The sequence below is a fragment of the Oncorhynchus mykiss genome, chromosome 1, assembly GCF_013265735.2.
Source record: "Oncorhynchus mykiss isolate Arlee chromosome 1, USDA_OmykA_1.1, whole genome shotgun sequence".
Classification (NCBI taxonomy): domain Eukaryota; kingdom Metazoa; phylum Chordata; class Actinopteri; order Salmoniformes; family Salmonidae; genus Oncorhynchus; species Oncorhynchus mykiss.
The window spans coordinates 54,962,218-54,990,163 of record NC_048565.1 but is presented as its reverse complement, the minus strand read 5'-3'; the positions used below and the strand labels follow the sequence as shown (position 1 = coordinate 54,990,163).

General features: G+C 41.3%; 2 long non-coding RNA genes across 2 annotated transcripts in view; both read left to right on the top strand.

Annotated features, from left to right (window-relative positions):
* LOC118964914 overlaps positions 1-11,253 on the top strand; it is a 55,349-nt gene extending 44,096 nt beyond the window's left edge. The window contains exons 2-3 of the long non-coding RNA XR_005052176.1: positions 8,000-8,139; positions 10,717-11,253. This is a non-coding gene — a long non-coding RNA (uncharacterized LOC118964914). The remainder of the gene's footprint in view (positions 1-7,999; positions 8,140-10,716) is intronic.
* Positions 11,254-23,610: 12,357 nt separating this feature from the next.
* On the top strand, positions 23,611-26,708 carry LOC110525471. Its single transcript, XR_005052177.1, has 5 exons — positions 23,611-23,860; positions 24,232-24,293; positions 24,470-24,576; positions 25,643-25,715; positions 26,354-26,708. It is a non-coding gene; the product is annotated as an uncharacterized LOC110525471 (long non-coding RNA).
* Positions 26,709-27,946: the final 1,238 nt, after the last annotated feature.

The window sequence follows — 27,946 nt, the reverse complement described above, 5'->3', positions numbered from 1 at the left end:
GCCTAACCCTTCCCACTTCACTCTCTCTTCACCTCATTTACTTTCCTTTCATCCGCTTTCCCAATCTCCCTCCTCTCCTTCCCCACACTCTCCCCCACTCCTTCCCCACACTCTCCCCCACTCCTTTACCATCGGGGTGCTCATCTTTGTGTTAAACCAAGTGAATTCCTCCCCTCCCCTCTCTGTTTGTTCATTTCCATCTAAAAGGACCCATGAGCACCAACATGGGAAGTTCAGAGGAGCTTATCCAATTGTGTGTCAAATGAAAGCTAAGCAAAAAAAAAATAGGGCATAAGTAATGGCTTTGATTTCTAGTCAAACAGATGGAAATGGGGTCTTAGAAAACATTTACCATAGTCTTAAGGTATTATAAATGCATCAAAACACAATGTTGAAGACCCCTGCCAACTAATATCAACACTTATATTTAGTTTTGGGGAAATTATTTGCCTTGTGTAAGTTTAAGTGACATTGCCTTGTGCCAAGTAATTCCATTACTTGGCACAATCCCATCGGGGCGGCAGGGTAGCCTAGTGGTTAGAGCGTTAGAGCGTTGGACTAGTAACCGGAAGGTTGCGAGTTCAAACCCCCGAGCTGACAAGGTACAAATCTGTCGTTCTGCCCCTGAACAGGCAGTTAACCCACTGTTCCCAGGCCGTCATTGAAAATAAGAATTTGTTCTTAACTGACTTGCCTGGTTAAATAAAGGTTAAAAAAAAAAAAATAAAAAAAAAATAATTACCAAAAACCTACATCTTTAAGATATTTTCTAATTTCTCTCCCTCATGAAGGAGGATAATGAAAATTCACCAAATCAGTAACGGAATGCACTTGAATTGGCAACAATGGTTGATCATAGTAGTCACAAACCAAAGTTGGGTCACCTGCTACTGTCCACCCTGCCACTGGCTTACTATTATGTTCAGCTCATAACTGTTTTCTTTCTCTTTCTGTTGTCTGGTGGTCAAATCGCGAGTGTGAAAACAGTCTGGACAACCCCTCCTCTCTCTGACTCGCTCTTCTCTCTCTCAGTTAATATTACCTCTCCGGCTCTTACGACACCTAGGGATGAGTAGACTTGGGCATTATCCAGATTGTCATACCGATATGTGGTAATACTGGCACTGAACACAAGGGGTGCTATTTTCAAATCCCATTGAACCTCTGTAAATCCAAAGGTTAGTAATGCTAACAAGTAAATGTAAAATCCTATACTGAAGGCTAGCTACATGCTAATGAGCTCTTTGCGAACATTTTATACAGTCTGAAACTATATACAAATGCAACACATAAAGTAGGGACAATAAAAGGCCACTTCAAAATATGCAGTTTTGTCACAACATAATAACAGATGTCTCAAGTTATTATATATTTCTGTTTTTCCACCCAATTTCATGGTATACAATTGGTAGTTAGTCTTGTCTGCAACTCCCATACGGACTTGGGATAGGTGAAGGTCGAGAGCCGTGCGTCCTCCGAAACACAACTCAGCCAAGCCGCACTGCTTCTTGACACAATGCCCACTTAACCCAGAAGCCAGCCACACCAATGTATCGGAGAAAACACCGTACACCTGGCGACCGTGTCAGCATGCACTGCGCCCGGCCCGTCACAGGAGTCACTAGTGCGTGATGGGACAAGGACTCCAACAGGCAGCCAAATTACTAGCTTGTGGCTCAGTAAATCTGTGTATAAACATAATAATTTGTGTGCAGGTAGATAACTCCTCCTTTATTCATCCCTCTTCATCAAATCAAATTTTACTTGTCACATATGCCGAATACAACAAGTGAAATGGTTACTTGCAAGCCCTTAACCAACAATGCAGTTAAGAAAATACCCTTTAAAAAAAAGAAAATAATAATTAAAGAGCAGCAGTAAATAACAATAGCGGGGCTATATACAGGGGGTACCGGTACAGAGTCTGTGCGGAGGCACTGGCCTCAAGGTAATTATTTACATGCAGGTAGGGTTATTAAAGTGGCAATGCATAGATAATAACAGAGTAGCAGCAGTGTGGTGGGAGGGGGGAGGGTTGCAAATAGTCTGGGTAGCCATTTGATTAGCTGTTCAGGAGTCTAATGGCTTGGGGTTAGAAGATGTTTAGAAGCCTCTCTTGGACATAGACTTGGTGCTCCGGTACTGCTTGCTGTGCGGTAGCAGAGAGAACAGTCTATGACTAGGGTGGCTGGAGTCTGACAATTTTTGGGGCCATCCTCTGACACCACCTAGTATAGAGTTCTGCACTGCCAGAGCCCTGCCAGAGCCCTGCAAAATGACCTCCAGCAGGCCACAAATGTGCATGTGTCTGCTCAAAAGGTCAGAATTAGACTCCATGAGGGTGGTATGAGGCCCCGACGTCCACAGGTGGGGGTTGTGCTACAGCACCCAAGTCACGTTTGGCATTTGCCAAAGAACACCAAGATTGGTAAATTCGCCACTGGCGCCCTGTGCTCTTCACAGATGAAAGCAGGTTCACACTGAGCACATGTGACAGACGTGACAGTCTGGAGACGCCGTGGAGAACGTTCTGCTGCCTGCAGCATGACCGGTTTGGCGGTGGGTCAGTGGGGTGGTATTTCTTTGGGGGGCCGCACAGCCCTCCATGTGCTCGCCAGAGGTAGCCTGACTGCCATTAGGTACCGAGATGAGATCCTCAGACCCCTTGTGAGACCATATGCTGGTGCGGTTGGCCCTGGGTTCCTCCTAACGCAAGACAATGCTAGACCTCATTTGGCTGGAGTGTGTCAGCAGTTCCTGCAAGAGGAAGGCATTGATGCTATGGACTGGCCCGCCCGTTCCCCAGACCTGAATCCAATTGAGCACATCTGGGACATCATGTCTCGCTCCATCCACAGACTTTCCAGGAGTTGGCGGATGCTGTAGTCCAGGTCTGGGAGGAGATCCCTCAGGAGACCATCCGCCACCTCATCAGGAGCATGCCCAGGCATTGTAGGGAGGTCATACAGGCACGTGGAGGCCACACACACTACTGAGCCTCATTTTTACTTGTTTTAAGGGCATTACATCAAAGTTGTAGTGTGGTTTTCCACTTTAATTTTGAGTGTGACTCCAAATCCAGACCTCCATGGGTTGATACATTTGATTTCCATTGATCATTTTTGTGTGATTTAGTTGTCAGCACATTCAACTATGTAAAGAAAAAAGTATTTAATTATTTTCTTATTTTCAATGACGGCCTAGGAACAGTGGGTGAACTGCCTGTTCGGGGGCAGAACGACATTTGTACCTTGTCAGCTCCGGGATTTGAACTTGCAACCTTCCGGTTACTAGTCCAACGCTCTAACCACAAGGCTACCCTACTACCCCAAGGGTGTATAGTTTAAAGTGACTAGTGATACATGTATTACATCCAATGTTTTAATTATTAAAGTGGCTAGAGATTGAGTCAGTATGTTGGCAGCAGCACACTCAATGTTAGTGATGGCTGTTTAACTCCTTGACGCTACCCATCCCTTTAGTTGGATCATTTTTGTCAGCAACCGCTGAATAGCATAGCGCAACAGTCAAATAATATTACAAAAAAAATATTAATATTCATGAAATCACAAGTGCAATATTGCAAAACACAGCTTAGCCTTTTGTTAATCCACCTGTCATCTCAGATTATGAATTTATGCTTTACAGCGAAAGCAATCGAAGCATTTAAGTTTATCGATAGCATAACATAACATTATGTACACTAAGCATTAAGTAGCTAGGTCACGAAAAGCAATCAAATTAATCATTTACCTTTGATCTTCAGATGTTTTCACTCACGAGACTCCCAGTTACACAACAAATGTTCATGTTCAAATAATAAAGATTATTTTTATACCCAAAATACCTCAGTTTATTTGTCGCGTTATGTTCAGAAATCCACAGGAAAGAGCGGTCACGACAACGCAGACGTATATTACAAATAATATCCATAATGTCCACAGAAACATGTCAAACGTTTTTTATAATCAATCCTCAGGTTGTTTTTAAAATATATATAGTCGATAATATATCAAAACGGGTGTGAAGGTTTTTCAAAAACAAAACTCACTGAGAGCCCCCACCTATCCACTTACGCAATGTGATCTTTCACGCTCAATTTTCAAAATAAAAGCCTGAAACTATGTCTAAAGACTGACACCTTTAGGGAAGCCATAGAAAAAGGAATCTGGTTGATATCCCTTTAAATGGAGGATAGGCATGCATAGGAACAGAGGTTTCAAAATAAGAGGCACTTCCTGATTGGATTTTCCTCAGGCTTTCGCCTGCATTATCAGTTCTGTTATACTCAGACAATATTTTTACAGTTTTGGAAACTTTAGTGTTTTCTATCTTAATCTGACAATTTATATGCATATTCTAGTTTCTGGGGCTGAGAAATAGGCAGTTTCAAATGGGTACGTTTTTTTGCCAAAAATGAAAATACTGCCCCCTACACGCAGAAGGGTTAACAGTCTGATGGCCTTTAGATAGAAGCTGTTTTTCAGTCTCTTGGTCCCAGTTTTGATGCACCTGTACTGACCTCGCCTTCTGGATTATAGCGGGGTGAACAGGCAGTGGCTTGATGATCTGAGCAGGAATCAGAGTTATGGTCAGATTTTCCAAATGTGTGGAGTAAAGGTGGACAAAATTTTTGTTCCCTCTGGCTGCACATTTAACATGCTGATTTAAATCAGGTTTACCTGATTTAAGTTTCCCTGTTTTAAAGTCACCGGTCACTATGAGCGCCGCCTCTGGTTGAGCTGTTTTCCGCTTATTGCGGAATACAGCTCTTTTAGTGCGGTTTTAGTGCCAACTTCGCTCTGTTGTGGAATGTAGACGGCTACAGAAAAAACAGATCAATGATACTCTACCTTAGGCGAGCAAAACCTTGAGACTTCTTTAGATATCGTGCATCAGCTGTTGTTCACATAAATGCATAGGCCGCCGCCCCGTGTCTTACCAGAGGCTGCTGTCCCTCTCGCACTCTTTCGTTTCTCTCCCTGTAATAAACCTCAGCTGGGCAATTTGGCTTATGAATGAATCAAAAGTTTTTTTGCTTTCACTTACAGATATTTGTGTGTGTCTAACTGTGTTGATACACTTTCAATTGGACAAATGAAGCCCCTCTGTATCACGCACAATGCTTTGCTTTATATGTTCTTCAATAGCAAATGGATCCTCTTCATGTGCCAAGCCAAGAGTTAGTTTTTTTTTCTTGCAATTTCCTGTCGGGAAATCATTACTTTAAGAGGAAGAGAACATTAATTTCCCTCTCTTGTTGTTCATTTTCTTTGTCTGTCTGAAACGATTTATTCTTATAGACAAATGGCAGCAGGGAGTCCCAGATTGCTTGTCTGGAGGGTGTGTGTGTTCTGTCACAACGTTGGTTTGGAGGGTCACACTTGTCTCTGTCATCCCAAAGCGTTGGTCTGGAGGGTGACACTGAGTCTGATCCCCCTTCATTACTCTGTTCTGATAATAGCCTGGTTCCATTCGGGCCTCAGTTGGACCTCTAGCTCTATTCATTAGCCCTGATCAATAGGATCCCTACAGCATGTCCTGTTCCTCTCATCAATGGTCCTTATGGATAGACGACTGACAAGGAGGCAGGCAGACAAACAGCCAGCCAGCCGTCCATAGTCCTTATTCTCTGCATCGAGGGGTCCTCATAATGGACAGATATCCAGACAGGTAGGCAGAAGTGCCGAGCCTTTGTTGCTGCCGGCACAATGTGGATGAGTGAGTGAGGTGAGGTGAGATATGATACAGATTATAAAAGGTGATTTATGGATGACCAATTTATTTATTTAGTTCGCCAACGTGTTAAACAAGAGTCATGTTCATGTAAGAATGATGTGAATCTCACCTTTTACCTATATTTCACACTAATCCACATTAGGACTCTCTGAACTAGGGATGGGCATGAGTAATTGAATGGACGTCAAAACTTTCTTTAACCAGAGATAAAAGTGTCTTGAAGACCACGTTCATTTGCTTGGACTCATGTTCCATTTGTACATGTACATTTGAAAGGCACAACACAAAAGAAACCAAGCCAACCATCACAGTTCTCCCTAAAATCCCTTTCCCGTCCATGTCTCACTCACTCAATTGCGTTCCAACCACTCCCTCTGCACACGCGTGCTGAGTTTGCACACAAGCTCCCGTTAGGCCTACAGAAATAAATGCCTATAAAAATGTATCTAACTGACGGGATAGACAAGCTACATAGTTTTATCACATTCAAAATGGAATGGTTGACTGAAGTAGGAAAAGCTGAGCTGCAGTTTTGGAATAAATGCGTCCCGTCTATTTTCCGGTTAGGGTACCTTGTGAACTGCTTTTGCCATTTAGAATTGGTTAGACTAGGCAAAAAATCCCCGTAAACAAAGACAGTGAAATTATGCAAATACTTTAGTTTGATAAAGACAAGTTTATTTATCAGAATCATTCAGCCTAGGCCTACTCACCAAATGTGTTGTGGCAGTAATTCATCCCCATGTAGTATTCAATGTGGAGTTGTTAATCCCATCACTTCTGATGTTGACAGTGGAACCTAATTGATCTAGACAGACACACTTCTGCCTCCAGAGAGAATGACAGACGGCTCCACTTCAAGGTGTGTGTGTTCAAATACTTCCTGACGAGCCACCACCAGGTAAGGTAGGCAACAGCACATGCTGATCCTCAACACTGTGGCCCCTCACTGCGGCCCCTCAGAGGGGTGCGTGCTTAGTTCCCTCCTGTACTCCCTGTTCACCCACGATTGTGTGGCCAAGCACGACTCCAACACCATCATTACATTTGCTGACGACGCAACAGTAGTGGAGCAGTCAAGTTTCAAGTTCCTTGGTATCCACATCCCCAACAAACTATCATGGTCCAAACACACCAAGACAGTTGTGAAGAGGGCATAACAACACCCCTCAGGAGACTGAAAAGATTTGGCATGGGTCCCCAGATCCTCAATGTTCTACAGCTGCACCGTCGAGAGCATCCTGACCGGTTGCATCGCCGCCTGGTAGCGTCAAGTGTAATTCCAAAGGCTCTTCAACAGCTTCCACCCCCAAGCCATAAGACTGCTGAACAATTAATCAAATGCCACCCCCCTGTTTTTACACTGCTGCTACTCGCCATTTATTATCTATTCATAGTCACTTTACCCCTACCTACATGTACAAATACTTTACCCCCTACCTATGTACCTCAACTAACCTGTACCCCTGCACATTAACTCGGTACCGGTACCCTTGTATATAGCCTCGTTATTGTTATTCTGTGTTGCTTTTATTACATTTTTTTGCTTTAGTGTATTTAGTAAATATTTTCTTAGCTCTATTTCTTGAACTGCAATGTTGGTTAAGGGCTTGTACTGTATGTAATTTCACATTAAGGTCTGCACCTGTTGTATTCAGCGCATGTGACAAATAACATTTTTATTTAATTGAGCTTGCCTGTTGCAAAGAAATCAATATAATAGTCACAAAAAGTCCAAACCCCACCCATCTGGCACTCCAGGCAGGGTAAAGCAAATGCTCAACCTATTTGAAAGATTTCAAAGACTATTTGTCATCGATACAGTGAGTACTACCTGTATCTGCAGTATAGAGATACTGTATTGTATGGGCTCTACTGTAGGTTACCCTATGGTTGCTTGTCCTCTGTCCTCTTACATAATGCTGGTGTTGCATAAGATACTTTACTCTCCCCCTAGTGTTATTGGTACAGTATGGTTGTATTGTTGTCTGTGATATCTAAAGGCAGGGGGATGACATTACAAGGTTTTCTGAAAACTCTCACTCTGTCTCTCTCTATCCCTCTTTCCTCTCTCTGCCCTCATCTCTCTTCCGCTTCATCTGTGCACCCCCTTCACTCTCTCTCCCCTAAATTTCTCACTCTTGCCCCTCTTTCTTGTTGATCTTTTGCATGATTGTTCTGAATCGAAGGACCATGCAAGCTCTGTATTATCCCCTTAAGTGCTAAAATGTGTGTTAAAACTCTCTCCCACTCTACCCAGGTTAGTGTACCATGGCTTCTAAGCCCCATCCTCCTTTGATGAAGAAACACAGTCAGTCAGACCTGGTGAGCCGGCTGAAGACCAGGAAAATACTTGGGGTTGGAGGAGAGGATGACGATGGAGAGGTGCATAGGTCAAAGGTCAGTATAATAATACAGTAAAAGTGTGCACTAGCTCCTTCTCCATCACGGTGGATCAATCGTTGACATTGTGCAAGCATTGACTACAGGGAGATTCTACCATGATTTAATTCCTAAAAAGTAGTGTGGATAGAATGATCTCTTAATTGCATCAGTTGATGAATTACTCATGCAACATGACAGCTCATTCAAACTGACACGCATAGCTGTAAAAGTAACAATTATTCATGACGCATTTGTTAAAGGTCCCGAATAGTGAAAATCATGTTTTTCATCAAATTGGATGATATTTTGATCTAAGCAGTTCAAAGTAGGGTGACCCAAGTATGAACATTGACTGTAGCTGGTACATTGATAAAGTTTGATCATGAAGTTACTGGTCCCCTCCGCCCGTGTCAAACACTTGGATTCAGGAGGCAGGCATTACCAAAGATTTACTTCTGACTTTATGCAACGTAATTAATGTGTCTTATCTTTACTAATTTAACTATATACCACCTTAAAATCATCATGTGCGCTTACGCCTTATTTTTTGTCAACAAAGCCAAAGCATGTGGACACTTGCTTGTCGACCTTTACATTCCAAAATCATAGGCATTAATATGGAGTTGGTCCCTCCTTTGCTGCTATAACAGCCGCCAATCTTCTGGCAAGTCTTTCCACTAGATGTTGGAACATTGCTGCGGGAGACTTGCTTCCATTCAGCCACAAGAGCATTAGTGAGGTTGGACACTGATGTTGGGTGATTAGGCATGGCTTGCGGTTGGCATTCCAATTCCTCCCAAAGTTGTTCAATGGGGTTGGGGTCAGGGCTCTGTCAACATTTTCCACACAGATCTCAACAAACCATTTCTGTATGGACCTTGTTATTGCATCGGAGCACTGTCATGCTCTAACAGGAAAGGCCTTTCCCCAAACTGTTGCCACAAAGTTGGAAGCACAGAATCGTCTAGAATGTCATTGTATGCTGTAGCGTTAAGATTTCCCTTCACTGGAACTAAGGGACCGCGACCGAACCATGAAAAACAGCCCCATACCATTATTCCGCTTCCACCAAACTTTACAGTTGGCACTATGCATTCGGGCAGGTAGCATTCTCCTGGCATCCGCCAAACGCAGATTCTTCCTTTCGACTGCCAGAATGTGAAGCATGATTCATCACTCCAGAGAACGAGTTTTTTTATTTTTTTATTTTTTTATTATAAATTATTTGTTTATTTATCGTTAAGATTTCCCTTCACTGGAACTAAGGGACCGCGACCGAACCGAGTTTAATTGGGTTTACTCGATAGCTACCTACACAAATAGCTAGCTAGAACAAAGTGTTAATAAGAAATTCATTTAAAAAGATTATAAGCAATACAAATAATTGTGCTGGCCACTGCTCCAAAGTCCAATGGTGGCAAGCTTTACACCACTCCGCCATGCGCAATGCCAAGAGTTGGCTGATCTTAGGCTTGTGTGCGGCTGCTCGTCCAAGGAAACCCATTTCATGAAGCTCCCGACAAACGGTTATTGTGCTGACTTTGCTTCCAGAGGCAGTTTGGAACTCAGTAGTGAGTTTTGCAACTGAGGACAGACTTTTTACACGCCTAGGCACTCCCGTTCTGTGAGCTTGTGTGGCCTTCCACTTGAGCCGCTGTTGCTCCTAAATGTATCCACTTCACAATAACAGCACTTACATTTGACCAGGGAAGCTCTAGCAGGGCAGAAATTTGACTTACTGACTTGTTGGAAAGGTGGCATCCTATGACGTTGCCAAGTTGAAAGTCACTGAGCTCTTCAGTAAGGCCATTCTACTGCCAATGTTTGTCTATGGAGATTGTGTGTGTGTGTGTGTGTGTATTAGTGTAGCTAGCTCAAGGAGAACGTACAACCGAAGATGGTGGTAGACTTTCATCTGTTGTGTGACTGTGACTGGATGCCATAGTGTAAATTGAACGCTACACTGTTTTCCGTAGAATGAAAATATCCGACAGCAGTGGCTGCTTTTCATTTCGGGTGGACAGGCTGAACCGAAAATTACGATCATGTCACATGTGCAATGCACATTTTTAGCGTAGTTGCTTGATCAGTTGGGGAGAACATTCGATGGGTCTTACCAGGAAGCTAATCCTGAAGACGGATGCTGTACCATCGTTGACAGTGGATCTTGCAAGTGCTGACCATAATGACCATAATAAGAACCAGAGTTGGATGAGTCTGATACCGCATTTTCGGGGGAATCGGGGTGCTAACGTTAGATAATCAGGGCGGTTGCTGCTTGGATGTTATATTTTCTGTGACACACCTGATAGCCACTTTTTTTTGTTCCATCCCTAAACCCCCTACATTGAGTCTGAGAACTGGCAACACACAGCTGGCATGAAGGAATATTGTCCACAAAAGGAGTTGTTTTTTTGTAATTTACCCCTGAAAATCACATGTTGCCATTCCATTGTGTAGGTTGCTGTTTTACAGTTGATGTGGCTTGTCATTGGGGCTAATCATGAGGATTAGGAGGGGGGTTATTATTTGGTCATTTTCCAGCAGTAATGATAGACATTTTCGGAAAATCAACATCTACTGTCTGCACAGCTTCCCAGGCTACCACCGCAGAAGGAATGCTGTGAGACAAAATCAGCTTTCCCAAAGGCAAAGAAGGGGGAATATGCTGTGAAGACAGACCCAAGATGCTGTAAATCATAGTTAGTTATTAATTTAAAATCTGCATCAATTGAGCATTTCAGGCACACAAACATTTCCAAATTGTCACGCCCTGGTTGAAGTATTTTGTGTTTATTTTCATTTATTTGGTCAGGCCAGGGTGTGGCATGGGTTTTTGTATGTGGTGTGTTGGGATTGTAGCTTAGTGGGGTGTTCTATTGAAGTCTATGGCTGTCTGAAGTGGTTCTCAATCAGAGGCAGGTGTTTATCGTTGTCTCTGATTGGGAACCATATTTAGGCAGCCATATTCTTTGGGTGTGTTGTGGGTGACTGTCCTTAGTATCATGATGTCCTTGTAACTGTCTAGTGTTAGTTTGCACCAGTTTAGGCTGTTTCGGTTTTTACATTACGTTTATTGTTTTTGTATTGATTCGTGTTTACTTTGTTTTTATTAAACATGAATCTCAATAGCCACGCCGCATTTTGGTCCAATCCTTGCTACACCTCAGAGTGCCCCACCAAATATTGCATATTTCAAATTGAGTATTTCAAAAAAACAAGAAAACACATTGTAGAATTAGTAGATCACTATATCAATGAATTGATAGCATCGTAACAATAAATACACTGAACAAAAATAAATGCAACATGCAACAATTTCAAAGATTTTACTGAGTTACAGTTCATATAAGATAATCAGTACATTGAAATAAATAAATTAGGCCCGGTCTATGGATTTCACATGACTGGAAAAACAGATATCCATCGGTTTGTAAGAGATATCTTTAAAAAAAGTAGGGGCATGGATCAGAAAACCATTCAGTATCTGGTGTGACCACCAATTCACATTTCCTTTGCATAGAGTTGATCAGGCTGTTGATTGTGGCCTGTGGAATGTTGTCCCACTCCTCTTCAATGGCTATGCGAAGTTGCTGGATATTGGGGAGAACTGGAACACGCTGTCGTACACGTTGATCCAGAACATCCCGAACACGCTCAATGGGTGACATGTCTGGGGAGTATGCAGGCCATGGAAGATCTAGGACATTTTCAATTTCAAGGCATTGTGTACAGATCTTTGCGATATGGGACTGTGCATTATCATACTGATACATGAGATGGCACGACAATAGATGGCACGACGATAAATGGCACGACAATAGACAATGGATCTCATCAAGGTATCTCTGTGGATTCAAATTGGCATCGATAAAATGCAATTGTGTTCATTGTCTGTAGCTTCTACCTGCCCATACCACAACCCCACCATCACCATGGGGCAGTCTGTTCACAACGTTGACATCCCATTTAACAAACATATTTTCCTTTTCTTACCCCTTTTTTTTCTCCTCAATTGGTAGTAGTTAGTCTTGTCTCATCGCTGCAACTCCCGTACAGACTCGGGAGAAGCGAAGGTCAAGAGCCATGCGTCCTCCGAAACAAAACCCAACCTAGCCGCACTGCTTCTTGACACAATGCACATCCAACCCGGAAGCCAGCCGCACCAATATGTCGGAGGAAACACTGTACACCTGGTCACTGCACCCGGCCCGCCACAGGAGTCGCTAGTGCGCGATGAGACCAGGATATCCCTGCCGGCCAAACCCTCCCTAACCCGGACGACGCTGGGCCAATTGTGCGCTGCCCCATGGGCCTCCAGGTCGCGGCCGGCTGCGACAGAGCCTGGGCTCGAACCCAGAATCTCTGGTTGCGCAGCTTGGAAGCCTTAGACCACTGCACCCACCTGGGGGTAAAACATTTCCCCTTTCAATAACATTACAGGCTACTTAGACAGGATCCTGGATCTCCTCTTCAATGAGGTCACCCTTTATCCAGCACTATGAGGGAAAGCTGTGCTTGCTCTCCATCCCAGAACTCCTGTCTGCCCAGTGTGAGAGCCTAACTAGGAGGCCATAGCTGTATTTGTTTCCCGCTTCAGTCTTGGGGGTGACTGAAGCCAACTGGGTGACTGAGGCCTGCTTGATTGAAGCGGGGTACATGGGTCTCCCTCCTTTCCCGCTCCCCTATCAATCTCTGTAGTTGTTTGCATTTCTTAAAGCCTATCTAACTTTTACATTATGATATTTTGTTACTTTGTATTGTTTTTTTCAAGCATTTGGACGAGAGATGAGTGTTAAATGTATGAATCAATGGGTCCTGTGCACGGCTTATGGTTCTAATTATTGTTTATTTTATGTCAAATGTCTCACCATGATTTCTCACGAGCATTCATGTTGATCCATATTTTGTCTATGCTGACCTATTCTAAAATATCAAATAAGTGCCTGATCAATACATACCATTATGAACAGTAATTTATAATGCTGAGGCACTAATACATTGTCCAGTACACTTATTGTATGCTGTTTCCATGTACATTCCCTTATGTTTAGGGTGACTCGGGCTTTACTCATTATTGTGAAGAAGTGTATCAGTGAACTGTATTCTGTAATTAGTTACAAAACAATTGTGTATTGCTGCTGATTGTCTGAAATCCAACAGTCCATAATCAACTCTGTTGACCATGAATGCAATTCAGAGAAAATGGGTTGAGGCATTTTATTTAGGCTTGGTTTATTTTGGACATGCTGTCCATTGTTTACCTTGTCATCAACGACATGTTTACCTTGTTACCTGGCAATGACCACAAGGGTGTTTCAAAGAGTTCTCACTCAAGGCGAGTTCTGAATATTTCAGGCTTCCTGAAAGTTAGAGATGAGAGAAGGTACAATTTCTTAATTCTGATCATTTTAATAGTATAAAAAGATTGGGTGATGTTTTGGTCATTCAAAGGTTATTTTTACATGGAAATAGGATGACTGTGCAGGACCTTTTAAAATGAGCTATAGTTCCATGCAGGGGTTGGAACCGGTTCAGGAAACAGAACAGGAAACTAGGCCAACCAGGCAGGATATAACCCCACCCACTTTGCCAAAACACAGCCCACACCACTAAAGGGATATCAACAGACCACCAAATTACTACCCTGAGACGAGGCTGAGTATAGCCCACGAAGATCTCCTCCACCGCACGAGCCTGACGGGGCGCAAAACCAGACGGGAAAATCACAGTGACTCACCCCTACTCGGGAAGGAATGGAAGAGCATTAGTAAGCCATAATATGGTCATAGGCAGAGATTCACAGTGGAGAGAGGGGAGCCGCCCAGGCAGAGACCGCACTCAATCATAGGACCTACTGAAGAGATGAGTCTTCAGTAAAGACTTAAAGAAGCCACTGTAGCGATGTAAAAATTAGTGGTTTCTTTTCTGCATAATTTTTGGACAAGCTTCTGATTTTTGCAATGTTATGAAGAAGGAGAAAAGCGGTCCTTGAAATATTCTTGATACGTTTGTCAAAAGAGATCAGGGTCCAGAGTAACACCGAGGTTCTTTACAGTTTTACTTGAGACTGTACAACCATCAAGATGAATTGTCAGATCAAACATCAGAGCTCTTTTTTTTTCTTGGTACTCAGACAAAACAGATGGTAGTTCTGAGTTTTTAAAAGTAAACATTTGCCGCCATCCACTGTCTGAAACACAGGCTTGCAGGTTAGGCAATTTTGGGGCTTCGTCGTGTTTCATCTAAATGTACAGCTGTATGTCATCCGCATAGCAACGAAGTTGACATTGTGTTTCCAAATGACATCACCAAAAGGTAGAATATATATATATATATATATATATATATATATATATATATATATATATATATATATATATATATATATATATATATATATATATATATATATATATATATATATATATATAATGAAAACAATATTGGTCCTAAAATGGAGCCTTGAGGAACACCGAAACATACAATTGATTTGTCAGAGTACAAACCCTCCAGAGACAACCCGATATCTTTCTGACACATAAGATCTAAAATAGGCAAGAACTTGTCCGCGTAGGCCAATTAGGGTTTCCGATCTCTCCAAAAAGAATGTGGTAATCGATGATGTCAATAGCACCACTAAGGTCTAGGAGCACGAGGACAGATACAGAGACTTTGTCTGATGCATTAAAATATAATTTACCACCTTCATGAGTGCATTCTCGGTACTATGATGGGGTCTAAAACCAGACTAAATCATTTCATATACATCATTTGTATATGAGTTGCAGTGAGTTGCTACGCAACAGCATTTTCCCCAAAAAATTGAGAGGAATTTTTTAATTTTAGGGGTTTGGCTTTTTCAGTAGAGGCTTTATTACAGCCACTTTTAGTGCATTTGGTACACATCCGGAGGATAGAGATACGTTTATTATGTTCAACATAGGAGGGCCAAGCACAGGAAGTAGATTCTTCAGTAGTTTAGTTGGAATAGGGTCCAGTATGCAGTTGAAAGGTTTAGAGGCCATGACTGTTTTCATGAGTGTGTCATGACACAGGATTCAACAACTTGTCTCCATTGATCCTAGGTCCTGGAAGTTGTGTAGACTCAGGACAACAGCTTTGGAGAAATGCACAGATTCAAAGAGGAGTCTGTAATTTGCTTTCTAATGATCATAATATTTATAAATCCTCTCTTGGGGAATGCTTCTTTTTATTCAGCTTTGCGACAGTATCACATTTTTGGGGGATTCTTCTAATTCTCAATTAGGTTAGAAAAATATGTTGATCGAGCAGCAGTGAGGGCTCTTCGATGTTGCATGGTACCGTCTGCAAGGTAATCAGAAGACTTCCAGTTTGGTGGATCGACATTTCCGTCCCAATTTTTTGGAAGCTTGCTTCAAGGCTCCGGTATTTTCTGTATACCCGGGAGCAAATTTTTTGTGACAGTGTTTTGGTTTTTAGGGGTGTGACAGAATCTAGGGTATTACGCAAGGTTAAATTTAGTTCCTCGATTTTTGTACTCGACGTCCTTGGGTCGGTGGAGGGAGTCTTGAAGAGCATCAAGGAATCTTTGTTATCTGAAAATGTATAGCACAGCTTTTGATAATCCTTGGTTGGGGTCTGAGCAGATTAATTGTTGGGATTGCAAATGTAAAATGGTGTTCCGATAGTCCAGGATTATGAGGAAAACAGATCCACAATATTTATTCCATGGGACAAAACGATCTAGGGTATGACTGTGGCAATGCGTAGGTCCGGGGATGTGTTTGACAAAACTCACTTTGTCGATGATGGCTCCGAAAGCCTTTTTGGAGTGAGTCTGGACTTTTCCATGTGAATATTAACCTCTTGAACCTATAGGGGCGCTGTGTCATTATTGGATAAAAAGACGTGCCCGTTTTAAGCGCAATATTTTGTCACGAAAAGATGCTAGACTATGCATGGAATTGACAGCATTGGAAAGACACAACTGACGTCTCCAAAACTGCAAAGATATTATCTGTGCGTGCCCCAGAACTAATGCAACAGGCGAAACCAAGATGATGTTTCATACAGGAAATGCCCCGGATTCTGAAGGCGCTGTGTTCCAATGTCTCCTTATATGGCTGTGAATGCGCCAGGAATGAGCCTGCGCTTTCTGTATATTCCCCGAGGTGTCTGCAGCATTGTGACGTGTTTGTAGGCATATCATTGGAAGATTGACCATAAGAGACTACATTTACCTGGTGTCCCGCCCGGTGTCCTGTGTGCGTAATCAGTAAGTCCATGCGCGTTCCATTTCTTCAGAATTGAAAGTAAACTGCCACGATGGATTTTATCATTGATAGATATGTGAAAAACACCTTGAGGCTTGATTCTAAACATCGTTTGCCATGTTTGTTGATATTATGGAGTTAATTTGGAAAAAAGTTCGCGTTTTAATGACTTTTTTTCTTTTTTTTCTTACCCAAACGTGATGAACAAAACACAAAGAGTGATTAGTCGACACAAATAATATTTTTTGTAAAAACGGAACATTTGCTATCTAACAGAGTCTCCTCATTGAAAACAGCTGAAGTTCTTCAAAGGTAAATTATTTTATTTGAATGCTTTTATGTTTTTTTGTGGAAAATGTTGCATGCTGAATGCTAGGCTTAATGCAATGCTAGGCTATCAATACTCTTACACACATGCTTGTTTAGCTATGGTTCAAAAGCATATTTTGAAAATCTGAGATGACAGTGTTGTTAAAAGGCTAAGCTTGAGAGCAAATAGATTAATTTCATTTCATTAGCCATTTTCATGAATAGTTAACGTTGTGTTATGCTAATGAGCTTGCTGATAGATTTACACAATCCTGGATACAGGGGTTTTTTCGTAGCTAAACGTGACGCAGAAAACGGAGCGATTTGTCCTAAACAAATAATATTTCAGGAAAAACTGAACATTTGCTATCTGAGAGTCTCCTCATTGAAAACATCTGAAGTTCTTCAATGGTAAATGATTTTATTTGAATGCTTTTCTGTTTTTTTGTGTAAATGTTGCCAGCTGAATGCTAATGCTACGCTAAATGCTATGTTAGCCATCAATACTGTTACACAAATGCTTGTTTTGCAATGGTTGATAAGCATATTTTGAAAATCTGAGATGACAGTGTTGTTAACAAAAGGCTAAGCTTGAGAGCTAGCATATTTATTTCATTTGCGATTTTCATGAATAGTTAACGTTGCGTTATGGTAATGAGCTTGAGTCTGTATTCACGATCCCGGATCCGGGATGGGGAGATCAGAAAGTTTAAAGTAATCAAAAATTTGAATTATCTGCTATGACCACAAGGTCCGATAGGAATTTAGGGAACTCAGTGAGGAAGACTATACTGCTCAGGATGTCTGTAAACAGTAGCAATACAAAGTGATTGAGTAGGCTGCATCAAGATCCTGACTAAAAGCTCAAAAGATAAGTCTTTTTTTTTTTTTACTATTGTAATTTGCTGTCGTAAATGTTAGCAGCACCTCTAGTCACTGTTGTAAACAGGAGGAGGCCTCGTTTACCACAGTAAATTAATCAGGCTTGAGCAATGTTTCAGTCAGGCCACTCACATCAAGTTTGTTAATCACTTGTTGAGGCATCTGTTCTTGCAGCGACAGTCATTTGTCCTCGTGTTTTTTTGTTTTAAAGTTGCAATCTACCTCAACCAACCAAGTTTTTAGTGGTGTTAAATTGGACAGATAATGAGGCAAATAGCAATACTTTAGCTGTTAGTTTTAATCAGTATTTGTAAAACGCACCAAACAAGCTGTCGGCCTAACCTTCAATGGATACAGCGAGCCACAACTGCAAATATCATACACAAGCGATGTCCTGCTCAATCTCTGACCCTTTGCTGCAAGTCTACACTGCAATGGAATATCACCATCAGTACAATGAACATGTTCCCAAGGAAAGGCTTCCAAACCAAGGAAACGTGGCAGTAGAAGAGAAATTCAGAATTCGGATTAAAAAACAGCCCTTCAGAACACCTCTTTCATCTATTATACATGGTGATGTATAAGGAATAAGACTGAGCTATGTGCTTGTTCCCAATACCTCGGAGTACCGACAATCCTGCTTGATCTGTCTGAGACCTGGCATACGGAACAATAAATCAAGTCCGACTACTGTTTACATAGCCCCCTCCGCTGACACCAAAATAGCTGCCGACTTAATTCATGACCTTGTATCCAAGGCTGAGAGTCACCTGAAGCAGTAAAGCTGATCATGGGAGAAATTAACATGTGCAAGCTATCTGAACATTTAGAGAGAAGGATAAAAAGGTGGAGATTTTCCGGACTGTTTTGAGTCCACTGAGTGGGCGACCCTGATGGACAGCGCGGATGACCTGGAAGAGGCAGCGGATATCGTCTGAGTCACCGTTTCTGTGAGGATCTCATTATTCCCAAAGAAAGTCAACATCTTCCCCAATATTAAACCATGGGAAACTCGTGAATTAAGAGCTTCTCAAACAGAAAAGAATAGTGTTTTTAAATCATGTGGCAGTAAAGAGGGAAGGAAAAATATTCAGAGGCGACTTTAAAGCAAAATCAAGGAGTGCAAGGCAGCTACAAACCATCACAGGCTACAAATCAGAGACATTGTATGACTGTCTAATGACCTTGCTTTTGCAAGTGATTTGAACAGTTTCTATTGTAGGTTTGAAGTGTGAATTTACATCGCAGCAGAAAGTGGCCTTGGACAGTAGACAGCATAGCAGCTGTTGATATACAGATCTCTGTGAATGACTTCAAGCAAAACATTCAACATGTCAACCCCACGAAAATCATATGGTCCAGATGGCGTCAGCAGCAAAGCACTTCAGGCATGCTCAGACCAGCTCACATTACCGTTCCAGAAGCTGTTCCAGCTGTCACTGAACAGTGGGATGATTCCAGACTTATGGAAGAAGTTGCTAATTGTCGCAATACCTAAAAACAGGCCAAAAGAAAAATGATTTATGCCCTGTAGCCATGACATCTATACCTAATGCAGTGTTTTGAAAAAAATTATTCAAAATCAACTTCTCTCTGGTCTCTCATCCCAATTAGACTCAAACAAATTTTCCTGCTGTGCCTCCAAAGGTGTTGATAATGCGTTACTTGTGCATAAACTGGTCAACTTGGGTGTTAACTCTCTACTTATCAAGTGGATTAATAGTTTATTTATGAACCGTACTCAACAAGTGAAGTTTAACTCTGCCATCTCCACATCTAAAATGGTGAATACGGGAGCCACTAAACAAAAAAGATGGCGACCAGCAATTTAGGCATGGTGGCAGCACTTTTACATTGTTTTAAATGTTACTGAAAATAATTGCATCTGCTATTTACATTAAATAATAGTAAATTCTCAGCAACTTCCCAGTCATGCAAACACTTTTGATGGCATCCAGCACTGTATTTGGAAGGAATGTTATATACCAAACTTTATAGCACCTTGGCACAAACCAAAATGGTCATCCAGTCAAATCGCAAATTAATGGTGGAGCTCTTATAATAACTCTATGCCTTCTCTTATCGGGTGATATCCATCAATGCCCTGGACCTCACTTTATCACAAACTCCATCAAACGGCCTATGCACCCATGTTCCTCTTGCGAACGGTGGATAAAGAGTAACAAAGCTTTGGTATGTTTTGAATGCGTGCAGTGGATTCATTTAAAATGCAGCGATTCTAGCTTTGGGCAAGGGGTCAATGAAGCTTACCGTTGCTGTCAGTGTGCTGTATCCACAGGGTGTGTGAGCACTGAAGGTGGAGTGGGACCAGAGGACTTACCGAGGGTGGAGAGTGCACCGGAGGGGGGGGGGTCCACAGTAGAGCGGAGGCAACCAGAGGTGAGTGACGGGGGACACGGTGAGGACGATGGAGTGGCACCTGGGGAGGGGTGCTCCATGGCGACAGAGGCCACCGGAGGCAGGGCAGTGGGAAGATGGCAGCGCAGGGGGAGGCGAGTTACAAGTGGATCGGGAATTCAATGAGGTCTTTGGGAAGAAAGGCTTACATTTTGTTCACCTAAACGTCCGAAGCCTACTACCGAAGATCGATGAGATACACCTGTTTGTTTGCAAATCAGAGGTGGGTGTCTTATGTTTTACTGAGACATGGTTGGATTCATCTGTTTGTGACTCAGAAATTGAGTTAGGTAATTACTCTGTCAGGAAGGATTGGAATCGGAACAGTGGGGGAATATGTGCGTTTGTAAGATCAGACATTGCTTTTAAAGTCAGATCGGATTTAAACGCTGATCTGGAGATTGTCTGGCTGGATATTTGCCTTCTCATGGATGGATGAAGCTAAGAGGGGTTAATTTGCTGAGAAAATAATTGAAAACTAAAATGACCTTAAAGCTTTGAAAATCATTTAAAGAACTAGGCTGTAGTAGTACTACCAAAAACAAACTAAACAGTATTGGACTGAACATCAAAGGGGAGATGATGGTATATGAAAAAGCAGAGGTTGCCAATGAATTCAACTTTTAATTTTAATTTTATTTTTTACTTCTGTTGTCAGCAAGCTGCCCATCAGTTCTGGATTGTATGAAAGCAAACAAGTCAAGAAGTATTATGTAGAGTTAGGAGTTCCGCCAAACTCTTTTTGTTTTGCAAAGGTAGCAACAGCCAAAATAGTCAGTATGCTGGCAGAGCTTAAATGCTCCAAAGCCACAGGCCTTGATAATATTCCTGCAAGGTTTCTTATAGATTCTGCTGAGCAAATTGGCCCTTGTATTATGCTTATTGTTAATCTCTCTCTTGAACAAGGCACCTTTCCCAGGGACATGGAACAAGCTAAAGTTATATTTCTGTATAAGAAGGGGATAAAGTCTGACCCTGGGAGTTATAGGACTGTATCTATCGTCTGTGTAACAAAGATCCTGGAGAGAATTGTACATGAGCAAATGTATGAATATGTTAACAAACAGGGTCTAATGTATGATTTTCAGTCAGGTTTTAGAAAAACATACTCCACTGATTCATGTCTACTTGACTGACTTCATCAGGAAAAAGATTGAGGTAAATCTGTGTGGAATGGTACTGCTTGACCTACCGAAGTGGTTAACTGTATCAAGGCCTATCTCCTCATTTCCAAACTGGAGGCACTGGGGATAAGCAGTATCCCTCTAGGCTGGGTAAAGTCCTATTTAGTAGTGTAGTGGAGTTCTGCAGGGGAGCATGCTTGGGCCCCTGCTGTTTTTATTGTATATTAAGTATATGAAAGATGCTTGTTCTTGCTGTCTTTTTCTTTATGCAGATGACTCTACACTTCTGGTGTCTCACAAAAATAAAACTATATTGAAGAGCATACTTCGCACAGAGCTTACTAACATTAGCAAATGGCTTGGAGATAAGCTATCTCTGCTGGACCCAAGGAAAGAAACTACAAGCATCCAAAAACACCCCTAAGCTAAACTAGCCTATTTCAACAACAGCTAACTAACTAACCAAAAATACAGTGGGTGGTCCACCCAGTTCTAACTAGTTTTTAACAAAGTTTACCTACGGGTAGTGTATGCCCATGGGTGACTTGTCTTGGTTCTCCCTTATTCCACCATCAAACACCATAACAAAAACAATACTCACAGGTGAGGACAAAGCGATATGGAGGTGCTCAAACAAAAGAGTGCTCAATACATAAAGCGAGATAGAGACATAGAATGGAGCGAGTGAACCAGAGAGGATCTACAAACATATGGCATTTACAGAGAGATTGAGCTCCAGAGCAAACAACTGAAAGGGTTTTTAAACCAAGGGAAATGAACTGTGATTGGGTAGGAAACAGGAGGAGGTGTGTCTTCTGATTGATTGGTGACTGATTGTGGAGTGATTATTTCCACCTGTGAGGGGAGAGAAACGACAATCCATAATTACTTTAAGACATGAAGGTCAGTCAATATGGAATATTTCAAGAACTTAAGTTCATTCAAGTGCAGTCGCAAAAAGCATCAAGCACTATGATGATACTGGGTCTCATGAGGACCACCACAGAAAAGGAAGACCCAGAGTTACCTCTGCTGCAGAGGATTAGCGTTACGAGCCTCAGAAATTGCAGCCCAAATAAATGCTTCACAGAGTTCAAGTAACAGACACATCTCAACGTCAACTGCTCAGAGGATTGGATTGGATTGGAGGATTCTAAATTGTTTGCCTTCATTAGACAACTGTTTCAATATTTCTGTAAATCAGTATTTATTCCCGTAGTAATTTGTTATAGATCCATAACTAAATAAACATCTGCAATTTGAAAGTGTTTTTTATCATTATTTTATTAACGAAATGTATTTATTTGTTTATTAGGCTACTGTGTAGTCTACAATACATACTGTAGTAAACATGGGAAAGTGCCTCATTCCTCACATAAGGGAGAGCAGGCCATGTCTGTACTACAGAATGCGGGGCATGCGGGAGACTGGTGTTATTTCATAGTTGTGATGTCTTCACATATGTAGAAAATAGTAAAACTATAGAAAAACTTGAATGAGTAGGTGTGTCAACTTTTGACTGGTACTTGATTAATTAATTTGATTTAATATTATGGTGTTTCTATTCCATGAAAAACCCACTGGGTTTCCGTTAGGATGGAACAGAAAATATGGCGCTGTACAGTGTTACGCTCATAAATTCAGAGCATTGTCATATTGTCAGTTTGTAAATTCAGACCGTTTTGCTCTCAGAACGCACACTGGACGTTTGGGCCGAGGAGTAGGGTTGATTTGAGCATTCTGGCCTTACAACGGCAGTCAAGCACCCAAGCTAACGTTGACTAGCTTGCTAGCTACTCCCAGACACACATGAGACCACTGACCATTTTACTCACCCTAGCAGAGCTGGTTAAGCTGTGTTGGTGTTAACCAGAGCGTTGGTGACTAACTGTGCTGCTGGAAACAATTTAATTACGCTTTTAATTACGTTTGCTGACACGGCCATATTCAACGGGTGTTGAACGCTCGTAAATTAATTATTCTGCGCTCTGGAGAGATGGAAAAATCTCCAAGTTCTGGTACACTCAGACGAGAGTGCTCTGAAATTGGTGTAGATAGCCAGAGTGAATTTAGATAAGCTCAGAATGACGTAAATAATCAAGTCAATAAACATTGGGTAGTTAGCCTGTAGTTAATATACTGTCAAGTTTGATTTTTAACTACTAACGTTAGGTAGCTAGCTAACATACCGGTACATACTGCTGTAATGATATGTTATGTGGTTTGCAAGGACAGCGTAGCTAACAAATTGTCAGCCAACATAACATGTAAGGTAACATAACTTTATTACATTGAGTAGCAAGCTACCCCTTGGTCGTTAGGGCAAATCTGGTCTGTGATAGGAGGGGGGGTTTCACACCTAGCTCGGCTATTAGACTATTCTTTAGTAAAGGTTAAATAGTCTATTGTTCAGCTATTAGCCCCCTTCCCCAACTTGCAGCAAATTGTTGTTGTTCCCATCTCATTCCTTTCCCTCTTCCACACGTCATCATTCTGCGCCTGAGGGGCTCGCTTGTGGGTGTGCTGGCAGGATATTTTTGTTTGTGCGTCAAGAATTCTACATACAGTAGCACGTTTGTATGAAGGTGTGATTATTCACAGGCAAATTGTTATATGCTATGGAGGTACATTTGTGTCTTTGTCGAGAGCAAAACGTTTTATTTTCAATCAAAAAGCAAATTTTTCAAACACAAAGGAAGTCATAGCGGACACCACCAAAGAAGGACTGTGATGATGGCATCTCAGGTAAGCAGCACTGGGCGTTCTTCCGTACAACTTTTACATAGCTAGTAGTTAGATCTTCCGATTCAGTGTTGGTTCATAACATTCTACTACATACATACATACATACATACATACATACATACATACATACATACATACATACATACATACATACATACATACATACATACCGTAGAATGATAAATCATGCAATTATTATTCTCAAGCTAACCAAAAGCATTTAGCTATGAACGCCAGTTCTCGTCATTTTCAGCATAATTAATCTAACTCTTTCATGGCAACTCATAAGCAGGCCATGTCATATTTGTTTCATAGTCGATATATAATTATATTTCATGACAGTAACGGTAAGCTTTTTTTTTTTACTGAAGGATGAAAGAACACCGTCTGTCACGAAGAGTTAAGGAGTCTTTACAGCGTGTAGATGGTGCAGGTATCATTGCATATTTCCCATCACCTGATGAACAACCACAATACCAGTCTGATGTTAACATTTCTGTGCTGTATTGACGTATCCTGAAAATGACATCTGCTGCTTTAGATTGAACGGTCATATCTCAATTATTGTTTTCATATCTACAAAAAATAAGCTATTTTCTTTACTTTCAGAGAGCAAGCTGATCAAGGGGTCAAAAATGTAGATATTCCCAGATGTTCACTGCCCGAGGAAAAGGCAGTGGAAGCTTCATTGCTGGCAAAAGTGTCCATAACCAGAGGTAATTAAACTGTTCTGTGTTCTTTTTCTCCATCTCTGCCTGTCTTGTTGTACATAGAACCTGTCTCACATGCCTTAATTAAAAAACCTTTAAGATGTCAGTTGCTGATTTTCAGATTTACACCACATAAACACAGCCGTTTTCACTGGACTATCTGTTGCTGCCAAGTCATGATTTCCCTGGGAGTTAGCCTTGCAATAACCAAGTGCCCTCTATATTTAAATGTTTCAGGTACACTCCGATAGGTGTCTGCTTCACATACAGTACCTTCTATTGACATTATATTCTCAAATCAAATTTTATTGGTCACATACACATGGTTAGCAGAGGTTAATGAGAGTGTAGTGAAATGCTTGTGCGTCTATGCAGTAATATCTAAAAAGTATTGTAAAAAATTCACAACTACCTAATACACACAAATATAAAGGGATGAATAGAATATGTACATGTACAGTTGGAAGTTTACATACACTTAGGTTGGAGTCATTAAAACTCATTTTTCACCCACTCCACAAATTTCACAAATATAGTTTTGGCAAGTCGGTTAGGACATCTACTTTGTGCATGACAAAGCACTTCATGATGACAGAAATGAGTGCAATGGGGCGATAGTCATTTAGTTACCTTCACTTTCTTGGGAACAGGAACAATGGTGGCCATCTTGAAGCATGTGGGGACAACAGACTGTGGGAGGGTTTGATTGATATGTCCGTAAACACACCAGCCAGCTGGTCTGCGCATGCTCTGTAAATGTGGCTAGGGTTGCCATCTGGGCCGATAGCCTTGCAAGGGTTTACACATTTAAATGTTTTCCTCACGTTGGCCACATTGGCTTTGGTAGCAGGCTGTGTCAGTGACACTGTATTGTCCCCAAAGCGAGCAAAGAAGTTCTTTAATTTGTCTGGGAGCAAGACGTCAATGTCCGCGACCGGGCTGGTTTTGTGTCTGTTTTTCAGCATAAAGTACTCTTTAGCCACTTAGTGTGGACACCAGGTGAGACCACACACACACAATAAGTCTCTCTTCTTCACTTCATCCCTCTCCCCCTTCTCCCTAAATCCTCTAGGTTATATCTGCTGTTTTGTAGAACCCCTCATGCATCTGAACTGGCTGACACAGATGGCATAGCATGATCATAGGTGAGAGGACACTTGGTCGGGTCAACAGGAAGTGTTATTAAAGATATGCTTTACATTGAAATAGAGATGTAGTAGTTCCAGAGTTAATGATCCAAAGTTAGTTTTGAATTTCACCTCCTGATGATTATTTTTATTTATTTTATTTATTTTACCTTTATTTAACCAGGTAGGCAAGTTGAGAACAAGTTCTCATTTACAATTGCGACCTGGCCAAGATAAAGCAAAGCAGTTCGACAGATACAACAACACAGAGTTACACATGGAGTAAAACAAACATACAGTCAATAATAAAGTATAAACAAGTCTATATACAATGTGAGCAAATGAGGTGAGAAGGGAGGTAAAGGCAAAAAAAGGCCTTGGTGGCAAGGTAAATACAATATAGCAAGTAAAACACTGGAATGGTAGTTTTGCAATGGAAGAATGTGCAAAGTAGAAATAAAAATAATGGGGTGCAAAGGAGCAAAATAAATAAATAAATTAAATACAGTTGGGAAAGAGGTAGTTGATAGGGCTAAATTATATGTGGGCTATGTACAGGTGCAGTAATCTGTGAATTATGATGACTGACCGTGTTAGAATAGAAAAAACAAGGCTTAATCATAATCTCTCTCTATCCATCTGTCTCTCGTCTGCAGGTATGTTTTGATGTGAGAGAGGAAGCCTGTCCCATCATCGGCACCTCACACGCTCTTAAGATTTGGGCCCCCAGTTGGCCCGAAGGGTTAGGAGACACCGTGATTGTGATGAACTGAGAGAATATTAGGGTAGCACTGTAATTCATTAATCGGATGCTGTCTACCGCTGGTCTTACCACTTTCCCTTTGTCTTCCACACCTCTCTCCCCACCTCGTCTTTCTTCCTTGTTTAATAATGCACACCGTATGTTCATTGAAGTACAGATTGAACTTGTATTTATATTATAATGCATGTATTATGTTTTTATAACACCTGGCTAATGAACGTCTTTCAATAAATGTTTCACATTCTCCACTGGTTGAAATTAAGTATCTCATTGCAATACTATCCTGTGTCCTCAGATTAATGCAGATGAAGGGAGTTAGATATGCATTGTTTTTTTTCTGTATATATGAATTACAAATCAATCATGTTTCTAGTCTATTGCATAGTTACAATGTGTAATCATTGATGTCCCAGGAGCAGGAGTAGTAAACACTGTTGAAGTGTATAATTGTAATACATACATGCAGACACAGCATCATTCAAATAATGGAGTTTGATATGCCTGAAAAGAATGTCTCAGATTCATACCTGAACCGCACCTTTATTTGCCAAGGGAGAGTTCATGATCAGTGAATATATTCAATGTACAGGCTACAATGTGGGGATCTCACGTGTGGTAATAACTGCAGTACATGTATATAGGACTTCCATGGCACAGTAAAGTTATTATATTCTACTCTATCCATAGGCTTCATTAATGCCATTCAGACTTGAAGTTGATACAACAACTATGATAGCTGATTTGCTGGTTTTCTCAGGAGTCCCTAAAACATTAAACACAAATTACAAATGCATTCTCCTGTCATAACACTAGCTAGCTAGCTGGCTAATGTTAGCTAGTCAGATAACTTGCTAAATAACGATTTTTGTAAATTAACTTTATGACAAAAAAATATGCACAAACGTTTCACTACACTAGCTAACACATTCCTCTCAATTGTACATTTTTTGCTTGACTCGTTATGATGTTATAACTACTTACATTTTGTTCCACTATAATGTTTTGTCAGCCATGTTTGTTGAAGAAAGCCACCAGGAACGGGTGGCTCGCGTCAAATTCATCATTGGAACCACTCGATATGATTGGTCATATAAAAGCCTTGGGACTCAAATGCATAATGAGTTTTCTAACTCCCCCTTGTGGTGGTCTGGAGCAATGAAGCTGTTACGCTGGGTACCTCTAAGTCCCACGGTGCAAGCTCGCAACTTTTAAAGGAGGAACCACTGTAGGTATAATTCTACGAACCTAATTCATACGAACCTAAGAACACCTACTCCTTCCATGACATGGACTGATCAGGTGAAAGCTATGATCTCTTATTGATGTCACTTGTTAAATCCACTTCAATCAGTGTAGAAGGGGATTTTTAAGCCTTGAAACAATTAAGAAATGGATTGTGTTTGTGAATGGGCAAGACAAAAGATTTAAGTCCCTTTGAAAGGGGTATGGTAGGAGGTGCCAGGCGCAAAGTTTTTTGTCAGAACTG